We start from the raw sequence: 17,546 nt of genomic DNA, 5'->3' as shown, positions 1-17,546 counted from the left end.
TGTCAATTGATCTCTGATGAAGCCAAATTCACCCACAGATCTGGGCTAGGTTCCAATCCAAATCCCAGAGATAAAAGTAACTGTGTTTGATCTGTGGCCCACTTATGCATCAGAAAATTATCTTACAAAAGGAAGAAGTTACAATATGAGAGGAGACTAGCTAAAAATATAAAAATAGATACCAAGAATTTCTACAGATAAAGGAAAAATATAAATAAAGTGAGTACTGAACCTTTGGAAAGTGACAGTTTAGAATTAATGGTAGGTAATAGACGAGATAATGAGGGCTGAGTGGGCTGGGTTGAACTAGGGAAGGAAGTTACCAGAAAAGAAGCCAAGGAATAAAGACGGATATTTAAGGAAGTAATTCATCAGTCGACAAGGATATACCCCATAATAAAGAGGGGGATAAATCAAACACAAATAACCAAGGAAATTACTGATAATATCAATTCAAAAAAGAAAGCATAGAAGGAGACAATGATTTGTAGTAAGTCAGAGGATTGGAAAAGATGACCAAAGTAAAAATTAGGAAGAAAGTAATTTGGGCACAAATTTGCAAGTAATATTAAGTTGGACAGCAAGAGCATCCTAAGGTATGTGAAAGGAAAGATAGAGGACAAAGTAAAGATGAGTGTCTTATCTAATAAAGCTGGGGAAAATGAGGAAATAGCAGAGCAGTTGAATAAGTACTTTGGTCTTTTTGGTGGAAGGCATTAGTAGCATTTTAAAAATACTAAACACTCCAGGGGCAAAGGTGGGGGAAGAATAAGTGTAATAGCTATCACAAGAGAAGAGGTTCTAAGGAAGCTAATGAGGTTAAAAAGCCAACAGGCCATCAGCACCTGATGGAGTGCAACCTGGAATATTAAAGGAAATATTACAAAGAGAGTGGATGCACTGGTAGGAACCTGTCAAGAAACCTTAAATTCTGGGAAAGTCCCAGAGGATTGGAAAATTGCAAAGGGAAGGAGGCAAAAAAAAACAGGTGACTATAGGTTGGTTAGCTTAACATCTGTTGTTGGGAAAATGTTGGAATCTATGATAAAGGATGCAATAGCAGAGCATTTAGAAATGCATAATATTACTGCTCAGAGTCAACCATGATGCTTGAAAAAATTATTATACTTTTTGGAAGAGGTAGCAAGGAGGAAATGTAATACATTTGGATTTCTAGGATGCTTTTGATAAGATACCATGTTTTGGGCTATTTATTAAGATAAAAATCTATGGTGTTGGAATAATTACATTATTAAGGATAGAAGATTAACTAACTAATAGAAGACAGAGTTGGGACAAAGGGGGAAAGCTGTAACCTGGGGACCGCCACAAGGACCACATATTCTCAGAATATGTACTAAAGACTTGGATGAGGAAAGTGAATACTCTATAGCCAAGTACATGGATGGCATAAAACGAGGTGGGAGATCAAGCAGTGAGAATGGCACAATGTGTCTATAAAGTGATATAGACAGGTTGAGTGAGTGGGCAAAAATCTGGCAGGTGGAGCAGAATGCAGGAAAATGTGGAGTTCATTTTGGCAGGAAAAATTTAAAAATCTGAAAACAATTCAACTGGAGAACGACTGCAGAATTATGAGGAGCAGAGGAATTTAAGTATTCTGATTCTTGAATCTCAAACTGTGTGCAGATACAGCATATAACCAAGAATGCTAATGGGATGTTATCCTTTATTACAGGAAGAATTGAACATAAAAATATGAATTTTATTCTTCAGTTATACAGGGTTTGGGTGAGACCACCTTTCGAGTGCTGTGTGCAGTTTGCATTTGTAAGCATATAAATTAGTTGGAGATGGTTCAGAGGAGAGTTACTAGATTATCATTGGAGCCGTACACATTCAGGCAAATGGAGCATATCTCAATATACTCCTGACTTATGCATTGCAGATGGAAGACAGATGTTGGGAGATAAGGAGGTGAGTTGCACTCTGCAAAATTCCAGGTTCCTGACCTGTTTCTACAGCCATAGTATTTATATGGCTAGCCCAATTCATTTTCTGGTCAGTGGAACTCCCAGGATGTTTAGTTTGTATGTCAATGATATATTGGTATGAGCTGGTTGTCTTATGAAGTAAAGTTGGACACACTGGGCTTGTTTCTACAGATATTTAGAATGCTGTGACTGGATTGAAGAGTGAAAAATCCTGAATTTCTGGATAAGATGGACATGATAATGGTATTTCCAATCCAGAATGAGAGGGCATTTTTAATATCAAGGGTCATCTTTTCATTCAGATGGAGATTGGTGGAAATATTTCCACTTAGAGCATTATGTGATTTTGAAACTTTGTCTCAGAAGGAATTGGAGGAAGGGGGCTTGAAATAGTTTTAAGGTAGATAGGTTATTGTTAAGTAAAGTAATCAAAGGTTATTGTGGATAGTTAGGAATATAGAAATTGAAACAAAAGTGGCTCAACCATGATCTAATTGATTGGTAGAGCAGCCTTAAGGGAGAAATGTTCTATCCACATTTCCTCTTTGGGAGATGTTGTTGCAGAACAATGGCAGTATATCGGGGAGGCGATGACCTAGTGGTATTATCGCTGGACTGTTAATCCAGAGACACAGACAATGTTCTGGGGACCTGGGTTTGAATCCCACAATGGCAGATGGTGGAATCTGAATTCAATAACTATCTAGAATTTAGAATCAAGTGATCACCATGAATCCATTCCTTATTGTTGGGAAAACCCATCTGGTTCACTAATGTCCTTTAGGCAAGGAAACTGCCATCCTTACCCGGTCTGGCCTCCATATGACTCCAGACCCACAGCAACGTGGTTGACTCTTAACTGCCCTCTGGGCAATTAGGGAAGGGCAATAAATGCTGGTCCAGCCAGTGACAACCTTATTCCGTAAATGAATAAAGAAATAGACAAAATTTGATTATGTTGTTAGAAGTGGGAATGTCTATTGTTATATGCAGAATATTAATTACTGAATCCTCCACTGTCAACATCCTGGGAGTTCCACTGACCAGAAAATGAATTGGGCCAGCCATATAAATACTATGGCTGTAAAAACAGGTCAGGAACCTGGAATTTTGCAGATTGTAACTCACCTCCTTCTCTCCCAACGTCTGTCTTCCATCTGCAATGCGTAAGTCAGGAGTATATTGAGATATGCTCCATTTGTCTGAATGTGTACAGCTCCAATGATAATAAAGAAGCTCAACACCATCTGTGAGAAAGCAGCCAGTTGGTTTAGCAGTCCACCCATCATTTTCATTGTTCACTCTTGTCACTACTGGCACACAGTGACAGCAGCATGTGCTATCTATAAAATGCACTGAAACAACTTGCAAAGGCTCTTTAGACAGCACCTCTTGACATCCAGGCTGCATTCGACCAAGTGTGGCACTAAGGAGCCCTAACAAAACTGGAATCAACTGGTATCGGGGGCAAACTCTCCGGTGATTGGAGTTATACATGTTACTCGATGATTGCACAATGTTCGGCACCATTCATGACACCTCAGTTACAGAAGCAGTCTGTGGTCAAATGTAACAAGATCTGGACAATATCATGGTTTGGGCTGACAAGAGGCAAGTGACATTCGTACCACACAAATGCCAGGCTATGACCACCAATAGTAAGAGACAATCTAACCACTGCACCTTGAGATTAAATGGTGCTACCATCACTGAATCCTCCACTATCAACATCCTGGGGGTTATCATTGATCAGAAACTCAACTGGACTCACCACATTAACACAGTGGCTAAAAGAGCAGGTCAGAAGCTAGGAATATTGTGGTGAGTAACTCCCCTCCTGACTCCTCAAAGCCTGTCCACCATCCACAAGGCACAAGACAGCCTTCTGATGGAATATTCCCCACTTGTCTGGATGGGTGTAGTCCCGACAACGGTCAAGAAGCTTGACACCATCCATTTCTGATGAAGGGTCGAGGCCCGAAACATCAGCTTTCCTGCTTCTCAGATGCTGCTTGGCCTGCTGTGTTCATCCAGCTCCAGACCTTGTTATCTCGGATTCTCCAGCATCTGCAGTTCCTATTATCTCAGGACAAAGCAGCCGCTTGATTGGCACTACACCCACAAGCATCCACTCCCTCCACCACTGACACTCAGTAGCAGCAGTGTGTACTGTCTACAAGATGCACTTCAGAAATTCACCAAAGATCCTCAGGCAGCACCTTCCAAACCTTCCACTTACATGGACAAGGGCAGCAGACATATGGGAACACCGCCACCTCCAAGTCCCCCTTCCAGCCACTCATTATCCTGACTTGGAAATACATTGCCGTTCCTTCAACGTCGCTGGGTCAAAATTCTGGAATTCCCCTCCTAATTGCATTATGGGTCAATCTACAGCAGGTGCACTGCAGCTGTTTGAGAAGGCAACTCACCACCACCTTCTCAAGGGCAGCGAGGAATGGGCAATAGTAGCTGCCCCAGACAGCGACACTCATGTCCCACAAATGAATACAAAAGAAACCTTCCAAAGCCACAACCTCTATAATCTCGAAGGACATGGTCAACAGACACCATAGTGTCATACAGTCATACAGCATGGAAACAGGCCCTTCAGTCCAAGTAATCCATGTCGAACATAATCCCAAACTAAACTAATCCCACTTGCAAGTTCCCTCCAAGTCACACACTATCCTGACGGAATTATATCACTGTTTTTTCGAAGTTAATGGGTCAAAATCCTAAAACTTCCCTCTGAGTAGTACAGTGAGTGTCCCTACACCCAATGATAGCAACAGGCCAACAAGACAGCTCGCCACCTCTTTCGTGAGGGCTATTACTGATGGGCAATAAACACAGGCCTTACCGACAATGCCGACATTTGGTGAATTAGTAATAAAAAATAATGGATTTGGAACAAACACCCTGAACTATGAACTTTGAATCTTTTACTCCTTACATCATCATGCCAAAAGAATATTGTACACAGGAAGATAGGAATTGATAAATGAAAGAAATATCAAATTTAATCTGTTTGCTTTCCAGTATCTTGGCTGTCACCCAATACATCAATAATGGCACAGTCTGACTATTCAGAATGATCAATCTCTGTCAATTAAGTGTACTTTTGGGAAAAAAACACAGTAATTGAGAGCCATCGTCACCTGTGTCATCTAAGCATGTTGCATTTTCTCGCTTTTAGTTCTCGAGTTTCTCATATGTTGCTTCCAAAAAATGGCTAATATCCACCCTAAAACCAATCTAATTTCCATTTTAATGAATTAATATTAACTACCTCCACTTCTTAGAAGGCTGCTCCATCAACTGAGAACTTATAAGACATGTTGTTTTCACAAGTTTGATATGAATATACCTCCTTCAAGCCCCAGGCTTTGTGCTATTCTCCTGCTGAATCTTTTCCTTCATCAGTGGGTGGCACAGTGTCTCAGTGATTAGCAATGCTGCCTCACAGCACAAGGAACCCAGGTTTGATTCCAGCTTTGGGTGACTGTGCGGAGTCTGCACATTCTCCCCGTGTCTGCGTGGGTGTTCTGGTTTCCTCCCACAGTCCAAAGATATGCAGGTTACGTGGATTAGTTGTGGGAAATGGAATGGATCTGGATGGGATGCTCTTTGGAGGAGGTGGTGTGGATCCAGTGGGCAGAATGGCTTGCTTCCACAGTGTTGGGATTTTATGAAAAAGTTGAAAGTGTTGATTAAGGTCTGCATTATGTACAGAATCCTGAAAACAATAATCACCTCTCAACCTTCTCTGTTCTAGGAAGGACATGCCCAATTCACCTAATTGCTCCTCATAATTACCACAGTCCCTCAATTGTTCTGATTACTCACTTCTGCATAACAATATTTGCTGCAATATAATTTCCAAAGCATTGGGACCAGAATTGCACACAGTGTTCTAAGTGCAACCACACCAAAGCTTGTAAAGTAATGAGTTACCTCACCATTTCAAATTGATATTAACCTTTGGGAACATTCTAACATTTGATTTTGTTTTATTCTCTGCTGAATATTGAAACTGTCACTGTATCAGTTGCCAAGGTAACACAATGCTTCTTCTGATAGTGCACTGATAATCACTTTGAAAGCATAGTGTACTGCTCTGGATGATCACCCATGATCATATTAGAGTATATTCAAAGGGTTGAATGAATGCTCCTATATTCTTTGTAAGAGTTAATAGGATTTGAAACAAAGATGATGATTGTAAGTATGGCAGACGCAATTTATCTGGAATGCTTGGTTATGTTACCATGGGGCAGCAACACAGTGAACATGAATTTGTATCTTTTTTTGTGAATTTGAATTCTGTCCTTTCAAATTTGGACATACAAAGCTGATAGACTTGGTAAAGGTTAATGTTACAATGTGATAGTGTCTGGCACATAACTTGGCAGCATCTCAGAGCTCTAAGGAACCAACGGGACAGATGTAAAGCAACAAACAAATTCAGCAAATGCCCTTTAGGGGAGGAAGACTGCCATCCTTAGAGGTTTGGGCCTGTGCGTGAGATTCCTGTCTCACACTGCCATTGTTGCATCTTAGCTCTGCATAAATATCATGAGCAGACTCTGGGACACTTAGATGAAGACTGGAAATTGTACTGGTCTCAAGTGAGGAAATTTGTTAACTTTTCACACTGGGCACAGAGATGATGTTGAGCAGGACTTAATTAAAATTTTTGTCACTCAGGCTCTAGAATCTGGCAACATAAAACCATAAAACATAGAAGCAAATGTAGGCCGTTTGGTCCATCGAGCCTGTTCTGCCATTCAATGCGATCATGGCTGCTCTGATAAGGTTAGTAACACTTTTCTGCCCTTTCCCCATAACCCTTGATTCTTTTGATAACAAAGAGTGGAGCTGGATGAACACAGCAGGCCAAGCAGCATCTTAGGAGCAGGAAAGCTGACGTTTCGGGCCTAGACCCTTCATCAGAAATGGGGGAGGGGAAAAGAGTTCTGAAATAAATAGGCAGAGAGGGGAAGGCAGATCGAAGATGGATAGAGGAGAAGATAGGTGGAGAGGAGACAGACAAATTAAAGAGGCGGGGATGGCCCGTTCTCCCTCCGGACAAACCTCAGGGGCCATCCCCGCTTCTTTAACTTGTCTGTCTTCTTTCCACCTATCTTCTCCTTTATCCATCTTCAATCCGCCTTCCTCTCCCTCCCTATTTATTTCAGAACTCTCTTCCCCTCCCCCATTTCTGATGAAGGGTCTAGGCCTGAAACGTCAGCCTTCCTGCTCCTAAGATGCTACTTGGCCTGCTGTGTTCATCCAGCTCCACACCTTGTTATCTCGGATTCTCCAGCATCTGCAGTTCCTATTATCTCTTACCCTTGATTCCCTTACTCATCTGTCATAAACTTGATTTTATTAAGTGATCAAGCTTTAACAACACTCAATGGTAAAAATAAAATTCATAGATTCACAACTCTCTGAGAGAAGAAATTCTTCCTTATCTTTGTCTTATGTGTGTGACTCCTTATCCTGAAATTATCTTGTCTGGCCCTAGTCTCCCCCACAAGGGGAAACAACATTTCCACATCTACCCTGTCAAGTCCTCAAAGAATCCTGTACGTTTTAATAAGGTTGTTTCTCATTTTTATATATTCTAATCAGTACAGGCTCAACGTACTCTGCCTCTCCTCGTAAAACAATCCTTCCATACCTGGTATCAGCCAAGTTAACCTGGCATCAGCTGATAAATCTGATGAACCAGTCCAGCTAGTAACACACAGATATTCCTCTCGTGCATGTCAAACTCCCTTCTGAAAGGCAATGTTCATTTGCATCAAATTATTAGAAAAATATGTAAGCAATCAAGAAGAATAACTACAGTATTGAATGCAGGTTTTGTCTCCTTATCTGAGTAAGGAAGTCCTCACTATGGAGGGAGGGTAATGGCAGTTTACCAGACTAATTCCTGGGAATGGCAGGACTGACATATGAAGAGAGACTGGATTGGTTAGGTGTATATTCACTGGAATTTATAAGAACCAGGCGCATCTCATGGAAACCTATAAAATTCTAACAAGACTCAACAGGGTAAATGCAGGAAGGATGTTCCCAATGAAAGTTCCGAACCAGGGGTCACAGTCTAAAGTATGGTGTAGGCCAACTGGGGCTGAGATGAGGAGAAATTTCAGCCTGTCAAATTCTCTGCTATATAAAGTCATTAAGGCCAAAGAATTGAATGCTTTCAAAAAGGAGTTTGATATCATTCTTAGAGCTAAAGAAATCAAAAAACATTGAGAGAAAGAGGGAACAGTGTACTGCTCTGGATGATCACCCAAGATCGCACTAGAGTATATTCAAAGGGTTGATTGAATACTCCTGTATTCTCTGTAAGAGGGACCACTACTAGCTTCTCAAGGAAACCAGGAATGCCTACATCCTGAAATGAGTTTTAAAAGATGTGGATAGCATTCCAACTGTGGCAGTTTCTTATGTTTGGACCCTTTGGTTAAAAGTCTGGAAGGGTGCATTTATAGCTTTAAGGATATAGAGACCTGAGTCACAAATCTTTTCCTCTGATTTTTGCTTGTCAAAAGGCAGACAAATTATCAGACAGAACTCGGTCCCAAGCAAACTTCCATTAGCTGCATTGTTCTTCATTACACTCACAGCTCATTGTAACAATTCGCAAGAGATGCGTGCAACACATTTAAGTATGTGCAGGTGAGCTCCAGCTGTTCTGGATGGATACAAATCTCAGATGCTAATTTGTACAAAGGTGACCACTTGTTTGGGACAGCAGTACAAGTTACAGATGGAAATGGAGTGCTAAGGAAATGCTAATACTCAGCTGCTCCATTGATTCAGCAAATTTAGTGGATAGCTCAAAAGTCAGAACATCATAGGATCTTTAAAGTAGTAGCTATAGAGGTAAAGGATGTATTATTGAAGATTTTCCAAAAATATTTGCATTCTGAAGAGGTTACAGTAGGATTTGAAATCTGTTAACATGACAGTGTTAGAGAACGAGGCATCGCCTGGGTAGCTGTCTGCTGATTGGCTTAACATCTATTGTTGGAAAAATGTTGGAATCAATTCTTAAGGAAGTAATAGCGGAACATCTAGAAAATCTTAATTTAATCAAGCAGACTCAAGGTGGCTTTAGGAAATGGGAAATTTATTAGAGTTCTTCAAGGAAGGTTGAACCAAAGTAGCTAGAGTGGAACCAGTAGATGTTGTTGTATTTGAATCAAAACTGAAAGAACTGCGGAAGCTGTAAATCAGGAACAAAATCAAAGTTGCTGGAAACTCAGCAGGTTTGGCAGCATTTGAAGAAAAAAATCAGAGTTAACGTTTCGTGTCTGATGCCTCTGATTTTTCCTCACAGATGCTGCCAGACCGGCTGAGCTTCCAGCAACTTCTGTTTTTACTGTTGTTGTATTTGAAATTCAGAAGGCGTTTGGCAAGGTACATTACAAAAGGTTAAGTCATAAAATGGGAGCCCATGGTTTATGGAGGTAGTATATTGCATGGATAGAAAATTGGCTAATGGGGAGGAAACAGTGAGTGGGTATTAATGCTGCTTTTGTAGGGGTTGGCAATCTGTAACTAGTGGGGTTCCACAGGGATCAACACTGGGCCCACATCTGTTTACAATATTCATTAATACCTTGGAGGAAGGAAGCAAAAGTCCTGCAGCTTAAGTAACTAGACAAAACGTTGGCGTATACTGTGGGAAAATGTGAAGTTGTTCATTGCGGAAGGCAGAATAAATAACAACTGTTTAAATTGAGTAAACTGCAGAAAGACGCAATACAAAGTGCTTGCGGGGCGGGGGGGGTACTTGAGTACAAAGTACAGAAAGCTAGCACACAGGCTAATGGGACGTTGGCTCTTATTTCAAAGGGGTTAGAATATGAGAGTAGGGAAGTCTTACTATAACTGTGCAAGGTGTTGGTGAGACCACATCTGGAGTACTCTGTGTAGCCTTGACCCCCTTATTTGAGGAAAGATATCATTTTCTTGGAGGAAGATCAGAGGATCTTAATGAGGATGATCCTTAGTGTGGAGGGAATGCCTAATCACTGGAGTTTAGAAGAATGGAAGGCAGTCTCATTGAGACAAATAGGAATCTTAAGACTTTTAGCACAGTAAATGCGAAGAGGATGTTTCCCCTTGTGGGGGAGTCTAGGATCAGGGGACATAGTTTCAGAGTAAAGGGTGCCAATTTAAGACTGAGATCAGGAGGAATTACTTCTCTCAGAGGATTCAGAATCTTTGGAACTCCTTGCCACTGAGAGCTGTGAGGGCAGAGTCCTTTCAGCATATTTTAGGCTGAGATAGATTCTTGATCATTAGGAGCATGGGGAAAAGGCAGGTGGCTAAACTTGAGAAATGTCATATTAGACAAGATTCTATTGAATGGTGGAGAAGGCTTGGAGGGGGCCTTATTCCTGTTCCTATTTCTAATGGTCTTATAGACCATTACAGCACAGGCTTTTATTTAAGCAGCAAAAATTGAAGCATGATCTTAAGATGCAATTAAATGCCACTATGAGGATGAAGTGCATGTTATTGAATAAACTCAGATTGCTGTTGGGTAACAAACAGAGTTAGTGGACACATTTACATCTGTAACATTACATTGTAAAATTAAATTGGTTATTTTGAAGTGATAATGGGAACTGCAGATGCTGGAGAATCCAAGATAATAAAATATGAGGCTGGATGAACACAGCAGGCCCAGCAGCATCTCAGGAGCACAAAAGCTGACGTTTCGGGCCTAGACCCTTCATCAGAGAGGGGGATGGGGGGAGGGAACTGGAATAAATAGGGAGAGAGGGGGAGGCGGACCGAAGGTGGAGAGGAGAGTATAGGTGGAGAGAGTATAGGTGGGGAGGTAGGGAGGGGATAGGTCAGTGCAGGGAAGACGGACAGGTCAAGGAGGTGGGATGAGGTTAGTAGGTAGATGGGGGTGCGGCTTGGGGTGGGAGGAAGGGATGGGTGAGAGGAAGAACAGGTTAGGGAGGCAGAGAAAGGTTGGACTGGTTTTGGGATGCAGTGGGTGGAGTGGGGGGAGGGGACGAACTGGGCTGGTTTAGGGATGCAGTTGGGGAAGGGGAGATTTTGAAACTGGTGAAGTCCACATTGATGCCATTAGGCTGCAGGGTTCCCAGGCGGAATATGAGTTGCAACAGCAATTCATGTTCCGCCTGGGAACCCTGCAGCCTAATGGTATCAATGTGGACTTCACCAGTTTCAAAATCTCCCCTTCCCCAACTGCATCCCTAAACCAGCCCAGTTCGTCTCCTCCCCCCACTGCACCACACAACCAGCCCAGCTCTCCCCCTCCACCCACTGCATCCCAAAACCAGTCCAACCTTGCTCTGCCTCCCTAACCTGTTCTTCCTCTCACCCATCCCTTCCTCCCACCCCAAGCCGCACCCCCATCTACCTACTAACTTCATCCCACCCTCTTGACCTGTCCGTCTTCCCTGCACTGACCTATCCCCTGCCTACCTCCCCACCTATACTCTCTCCACCTATCTTCTTTTCTCTCCATCTTCGGTCCGCCTCCCCCTCTCTCCCTATTTATTCCAGAACCCTCACCCATCCCCCTCTCTGATGAAGGGTCTAGGCCCGAAACGTCAGCTTTTGTGCTCCTGAGATGCTGCTGGGCCTGCCTATGGATATGAAAGGTTTGCTTTGGGCTTTGAGTGGAGGTGAGGGGGTAGGTGTAGGGGCAGGTGTAGCACTCCCTGTGGTTGCAGGGAAAGGTGCCCGGGTGTGGTGGAGCTGGTGGGGAGTGTGGAGTGGACAAAGGAGTCATGGAGAGAGCAGTCCTCTGAAAGGCAGATGGGGATGGGGAGGGAAATATCTTTTTGTCTCGGGGTCGGATTGTAAGTGGTGGACGTGGCGGAGAATGATACACTGGATGTAGAGGTTGATAGGATGATATGTGAAGGCCAGGAGGCTTCTGTTTTTATTTTTGTTGGGGGAAGGGGGTTTGAAAGCAGAAATGCAGGAAATGCAAGAGGTGCAGTTGAGGGCAGTTTTGAGGGCATTTGAGGGGAGTGGAATGCTCCATCTTGGGAGCAGATGCTGCAGAGGCAGAGGACTTGGGAGTAAGGGATTGCATTCTTGGAGGAAGGTGGGTGAGAGGAGGCATAGTCTCGGTAGCTATGGGAGTCAGTGGGCTTGACATAGATGAAAACGTTGAGGTGGTTACCACAGATGGAGACAGCGAGGTCTAGGAAGGGGAGGGAGGTATCAGAAATGGTTGGAGATAAATTTGAAGTTGGGGGTGAAAGGTGTTAGTAAAGTTGATGAATTGTTTAAGCTCCTCGTGGGAGCATGAGGCAGTGCTGATACAATCATCAATGTCATGGAGGAAGGGGTGAGGGATAATGCCTGCGTAACAGCAGAAGAGGGGCTGTTCCGCATAACCGACAAAGAGGCAGGTATAGTTGGACACATGTGGGTGTCCATGGCCAACCCCTTAGTCTATAGGAAGTGGGAGAAGTTAAAGGAGAAGTTGTTCAGGGAAAGGACATGCTCTGTTAAACAGGTGAGGGTATTGCTGGACGGGTCTGGTTGGGCCTGTAGGAGAGGAAGAAATGAAGGGCTTTTTAGGCCATCCACATGGGGAATGCAAGTGTATAGGGATAGGACGTCCCTGTGAAGATGAGGTGTTGGGGGCCAAGGAATTGGAAGGCTTGGAGGAGGTGGAAAGCATGAGTGGTGTCCCAGACATAGGTGGGGAGTCCATGGACCAGAGGGGAGAAAACAGAGTCAAGGTAAGCAGAGATAACAAGGTGTGGGGCTGGATGAACACAGCAGGCCAAGCAGCATCTCAGTAGCACAAAAGCTGATGTTTCGGGTGGCACGGTGGCTCAGTGGTTAGCACTGCAGCCTCACAGCACCAGGCACCCTGGTTCAATTCCCGCCTCGGTTGACTGTCTGTGTGGAGTTTGCGCATTCTTCCCGTGTCTGCGTGGGTTTCCTCCGGGTGCTCCGGTTTCCACCCATGGTCCAAAGATGTGCAGGTTAGGTGGATTGGCCATGCTAAATTGCCCATAGTGTTCAGGGGTGTGTGGGTTATAGGGGGATGGGTCTGGGTGGGATGCTTCAAGGGGCGGAGTGGACTAATTGGGCTGAAGGGCCTGTTTCCACACTGTAAGGAATCTAATCTAAATATCCATTAACCCTTCATCAGTGAGGGGGATGGGGAGAGGGTTCTGGAATAAATAGGGAGAGAGGGGGAGGCGGACCGAAGATGGAGAGAAAAGAAGATAGGTGGAGAGGAGAGTATAGGTAGGGAGGGGATAGGTCAGTCCAGGGAAGACGGACAGGTCAAGGAGGTGGGATGAGGTCAGTAGGTAGGAAATGGAGGTGCGGCTTGAGATGGGAGGAAGGGATGGGTAAGAGGAAGAACAGGTTAGGGAGGCAGGGACAAGCTGGGCTTGTTTTGGGATGCAGTGGGGGAAGGGGAGATTTTGAAGCTTGTGAAGTCCACATTGATACCATTGGGCTGCAGGGTTCCCAAGGGGAATATGAGTTGCTGTTCCTGCGACCTTCAGGTGGCATCATTGTGGCACTGCAGGAGGCCCATGATGGACATGTCATCTAAGGAATGGGAGGGGGAGTTAAAATGGTTCGCAACTGGGAGGTGCAGTTGTTTATTGCGAACCGAGCGGAGGTGTTCTGCAAAACGGTCCCCTAGCGTCCACATGGTCTCCCCAATGTAGAGAAAGCCACACTGGGTACAGTGGATACTGTAAGCCACATTGGCAGATGTGCAGGTGAACATCTGCTTAACATGGAAAGTCATCTTGGGGCCTGGGATGGGGGTCTGGGAGGAGGTGTGGGGGCAAGTGTAGCACTTCCTGCGGGGTGTGGTGGGGTTGGAGGGGACTGTGGAGCGGACAAGGGAATCACGGAGAGAGTGGTCTCACCGGAAGGCAGACAAGGGTGGGGGGGTCAGATTGTAGATGCTGGAAGTGTTGGAGGATGATGTGTTGTATCTGGAGGTTGGTGGGGTAGTATGTGAGAACGAGGGGGATCCTCTTTGGGCGGTTGTGGCGGGGACGGAGTGTGAGGGATGTGTTGCAGGAAATATGGGTGACACGGTCAAGGGCGTTCTTGACCACTGCAGGGGGAAAGTTGCGGTCCTTGAAGAACGTGGACATCTGGGATGTGCGTGAGTGGAATGTCTCATCCTGGGAGCAGATGCAGCGGAGGCGGAGGAATTGGGAATAGGGGATGGAATTTTTGCAGGAGGGTGGGTGGGAGGAGGTGTTCTATCTGGTTACCTGAGATGGAGACTGAGAGGTTCAGGAAGGTGAGGGATGTGTTGGAGATGGCCCAGGTGAACTTGAGGTTGGGGTGTTGGCGAAGTGGATGAACTGTTCGAGCTCCTCTGGGGAGCAAGAGGCAGCGCTGATACAGTCATCAATGTACCGGAGGAAGAGGTGGGGTTTGGGACCTGTGTAGGTGCGGAAGAGGGACTGTTCCACGTAACCTACAAAGAGGCAGGCATAGCTTGGGCCCATGCGGGTGCCCATGGCCACCCACTTTGTCTGTAGGAAGTTGGAGGTAAGCGGAGATGAGTTCAGTGGGGCAGGAGCAGGCGGAGACAATGGGTTGTCCGGGGCGGTCAGGTTTGTGGATTTTGGGAAGGAGATAGAAACGGGCGGGGCAGGGTTGGGGAACGATGAGGTTGGAGGCTGTGGGTGGGTGGTCACCTGAGCTGATGAGGTTATGAATGGTTTGAGAGCTGATGGTTTGTTGGTCGGGAGTGGGATCATAATCAAGGGAGCTGTAGGAGGCAGTGTCAGAGAGTTGGCACCTGGCCTCTGCAGTGTAAAGGCCAGCACGCCATACCACCACTACGCATCACCCCACCCCCACTCCCATCTGATGAAGGGTCTAGGCCCGAAACGTCAGCTTTTGTGCTCCTGAGATGCTGCTTGCCTGCTGTGTTCATCCAGCCTCACATTTTATTATCTTGGAATCTCCAGCATCTGCAGTTCCCATTATTTCTGCAGGGAGAAATCTGTTTTATTTTTGTTTTCCTTCGCTTGATGTATGTGTTTGTATGTTTTGGATTATTTAAAGAATAAGCATTTACATTTCCACATTGTCAGCTGAATGTTTTGACCAGCCTTGCACCTTCATAGATTAAGTTTTACAATAACCTAATTATTTCATGTTTGTCAAAGAAATCTGCTTGATAGATATTTTACTTCAACGTTGAGTACACAGAAAGCATATGACAGACTACATCCAAAGCTGGGTGTTGGGCATTCATACTACTTAGTGTCAGGAGTGAATGCTTGTGGATTCGGTGTTGCTTAAGTGGATTGTACTGCCCTGGATTATGTCAAGCATACTGAGCATTGTTGGAGCTATCCTCTCCCAGGCAAGTGGGAAGTATTCCATCACGCTCCTCACTTGTGCCTTTTAGATGGTGAATAGAATTTAGGTGTCACGAGACAAGATCGTCTCTGCAGGTTTCCAACTAGCTGTTGTAGTCCACTTCAGTTCTGGTCATTGGTAATGCCAAGATGCTGATAATGGAGTAATCATTTGGAGTCAGTACAGGGGGGGTGATGGCCTTATGGTGTTACTGGTACTGTTACTCCAGAAACTCAGGCAATGTTCTGGGGACCGGGGTTTAAATTCTGCTATGGCGGAGGATGAAATTTGAATTCAATTTTTTTTAAAAATCTGGAATTAAGACCATGAATCCATTGTCAATAGTCAGGAAAACCCCAACTGGTTGTTAACGTCCTTTAGGAAAGGAAACTGCCATCCTTACTTAGCCTGGCCTCCATGTAACTCCAGACCCACAACAATGTAGTTGATTTCTAACTGCCTTCTGGGCAATAAATGCTGGCCTAGCTGGTGACATACTATACCCGTTAATAAAATGGTTCTGAATGAAGCGGCTAATGAATTTTTTAAAAATGTGATGATCTTACCAATGAATGTCAAGAAGTGATGGTTACACTCTCTCTTACCGCAGATGATCATTACCAGAGATGATCATTACCTGACAGTTGTGTGGCGCAATTGTTACTTGTCTAGATGTAATCCATGATGTGGAAGTGCTGATGTTGCACTGGGGTGCACAAGGTCAGAAGCCACATAACATCAGGTTATAGTCCAACAGGTTAATTTGAAATCACAGGTTTTCTGCGCATTTTCCCTTCATCAGGTGAAGTGAGAGGGAAGCACACAGGCACAGAATTTATAGGCAGAGAGATCAAAAAATGATACAAATGGTGTGAGTGGAGAGTCGAATAATAGTTCTCTGCAGGTGATCAAAAGTGACAGACAGTGTGAGTAAAGTGTCAACAACTGAATAACAAGTGAAGGGATGACCTCTAATCTGATTAAATGAGGCAGAGAGATAATTACAAAACATTAGAAATAAGGTATTGTTGGAGATAAACCAAATGGCTGGATTAACATAATAAGTGTAAGATTCACATGCTGGGGATCTAACCAAAGTAGCAAGGAATCCAAAACTGTACAATCTAATTAAGAGAGAGAAATTATAACAATTTATCAAGGTGATTGTGTCAAAACAGGACAGTAAGGAAAATTTTACAGATAAAGAACAATGTTTGGTGGGGGGGGTGCGGTGATATGTAGCACGATATGAACACAAGATCACAGTTGAGGCTGTCATCATGGGTACAGAACCCGGTTATCAATCTCTGCTCAGCAAGCCTCCGTTGCTGCGTATCCCAAAGGCCACCTTAGAGGACACTTAACCAAAGAATGGAGTCTGAATGCCTTATATAATCCAAGTCTTTCTGCATTTAGACAAGGACTGCTTCGGGATCAGATGAGTTGCAAATGGTGCTGAATGTGACGCAATCATTGGTGAAGAGCTCCACTTCTGACCTTATAGTGGAAAGGAGGTCATCACTGAAACATTGGTGTAGATGTTTGGCCTGAGTATACTACCCTGAGAAATTCCTGCTGTGATGTTCTGGAGCGGAGATTTCTGACCCCTAATATCCACAACGATCTTAATGTGTCCTAGATATGACTCCAACCTGTTAAGTGTCTCCACCACCAATTCCTACTGATTTAGTTCCATTAGAATTCCTTAGTGGAACATAATCTCGGCCTTGCGCTCACCTCACCTCTGGAGTTTAACTTTTCTGTCCATTTTTGAACAAAGGCTGTAATGAGTTCAGGAACTGAGTGGCCCTGGAAGAATCCCAACTTTGCATCAGTGAACAGGTTATTGCTAAGCAGCTGCTTCTTGAAAGGACTGCCAATTTACGAATAAGGTAAAGAAGAATTTCTTCTCTCAGATTCTTCTAATCCTATTTTCCAGCACTTGGACCATAGCTTTGTATGCTATAGAATTTCAGGTGCTCACCAAAATAGTTTTGAATGTCTTGAGGCTTCCTTCTTCACCTATCTTTCGCAATGAGTTCTAGGTACTCAAATCCCTCTAGGTGTAATTTATTTTCCCTCAATCCCCTCTAAATCACAACTTCCTTTCCTTAAAACAATGTCTCCTGATTATTGATCCCTGGACTATGGGGAAAGGAAGACAAATGCGAAGTGATGCATTTTGGAGGATCAAATTTG

General features: G+C 44.1%; 1 protein-coding gene across 7 annotated transcripts in view; it reads left to right on the top strand.

Annotated features, from left to right (window-relative positions):
- The window catches only part of LOC125459155 (RING finger protein 145-like), a 175,897-nt gene that overhangs the window by 14,388 nt on the left and 143,963 nt on the right, over nt 1-17,546 (top strand). For 5 of the 7 annotated variants that reach the window (XM_059650505.1, XM_059650500.1, XM_059650495.1 and 2 more), the window contains one exon: nt 6,666-6,773. The exons of the other annotated variants lie outside the window; for them this stretch is intronic. The gene's annotated coding sequence lies outside the window, so the exon portion shown is untranslated. The remainder of the gene's footprint in view (nt 1-6,665; nt 6,774-17,546) is intronic. 7 annotated transcript variants of the gene reach the window in all.

This window comes from Stegostoma tigrinum, chromosome 1 (genome assembly GCF_030684315.1).
Source record: "Stegostoma tigrinum isolate sSteTig4 chromosome 1, sSteTig4.hap1, whole genome shotgun sequence".
NCBI lineage: Eukaryota > Metazoa > Chordata > Chondrichthyes > Orectolobiformes > Stegostomatidae > Stegostoma > Stegostoma tigrinum.
This window is presented reverse-complemented; position numbering and strand designations above follow the sequence as displayed.